Source organism: Penaeus monodon, chromosome 31, assembly GCF_015228065.2.
Source record: "Penaeus monodon isolate SGIC_2016 chromosome 31, NSTDA_Pmon_1, whole genome shotgun sequence".
Classification (NCBI taxonomy): Eukaryota; Metazoa; Arthropoda; class Malacostraca; order Decapoda; family Penaeidae; genus Penaeus; species Penaeus monodon.
In genome coordinates, this window is record NC_051416.1 from 7,631,964 (window position 1) to 7,633,112 (window position 1,149).

Sequence of the window (1,149 nt, forward strand, 5' to 3'; positions counted from 1 at the left end):
TCACTCTTCTGTTTATCCCATTCACTCTTTCACTATATTCTGCCAGCTCTTATTCTATCTGAGTCATTATCCTTCTTTTACTTACTCTTTACAAACAGACTTTTTTTTACACCAATATACTCTCACCCTCACTCACTACTGCATCTGCCTCCCTCATTTACTTGATCTCTCCCTCACCATACTATCCCCAATGGACATCATTCATCACAAAAATTATAATGGTCTCCTTTCAGAGATTCCCCCCCCCCCTTTTTTTTTCTTTCTTTTTACCAAACACTGTGGATGGCATGGTGCTCATGAACAATGTTTTATGATTGACGTCCACAAAGGTCAGCAAAAAATTAAAGCATCTGAAACTGAGGTCATTGTTCTAGTATCTTTTTGTACAGTTGAATGCAAAATGCTGTGCCATACTGAAAAGGGAGCCATGATGAATACAACACTATAGTGAAAGGTGTTTTGCTGTGTTTGATATATATAAACCACTCTTGAGTTATTTAACTACATGGTGTCATGGCATCCATGACAGACTGTTAAAAATCAATACACCTGAAATAAGTCCAAGGATAAAATTCTCACATAAATCATTTACATCAATGCTCTGATCTTGCTAGTTGCAGAAATACATGTTGGTTGCATATATTAATGTTATAATAACCAGGAGTATATTTCTACAGTATTTAAACAATTACATAAAATTCCTGTTATTTTGAACATTAAACTTCTTTCAGAGGAAGAAATCTATTAAGTGTTTTCTATATCATCATGCAGAAAATTACCAAAATGGAGTCAGGAATTTTGGACTAACTGTTTATGAGACAAGTCATAATGCAAATATTATGAAAGTAAACCATTATACTGATAGATGTCTGTGGTCTGATGTATCACCAAATATTACAATCAGATGTTAGTGACATGCAGTTTGTGTGCATATTATCCCATAAATCAGGTATAGCAAACTTATGGTACAAACGTCAAAGCTGACACACAAAAAAAACAATAACTAGCAATCATAGTTTCATTTTAATGTTGTAGCCATAGTATTATCATATGAGAAATTACAAATGAAACAATGTATGACAAGCAGAAGAGAGAGTAAATACATTTTTAGGAACTACATCAGTACATGATATTTGCATACTGAAGGCG

General features: G+C 33.6%; 2 protein-coding genes across 2 annotated transcripts in view; both read right to left on the bottom strand.

Annotated features, from left to right (window-relative positions):
- LOC119593023 (extracellular signal-regulated kinase 2-like) overlaps window positions 1–1,149 on the bottom strand; it is an 86,647-nt gene that overhangs the window by 71,055 nt on the left and 14,443 nt on the right. The gene's annotated exons all lie outside the window — the stretch shown is intronic.
- LOC119593024 (trafficking protein particle complex subunit 6b-like) overlaps window positions 1–1,149 on the bottom strand; it is a 7,727-nt gene that overhangs the window by 1,672 nt on the left and 4,906 nt on the right. The window lies entirely within an intron of this gene.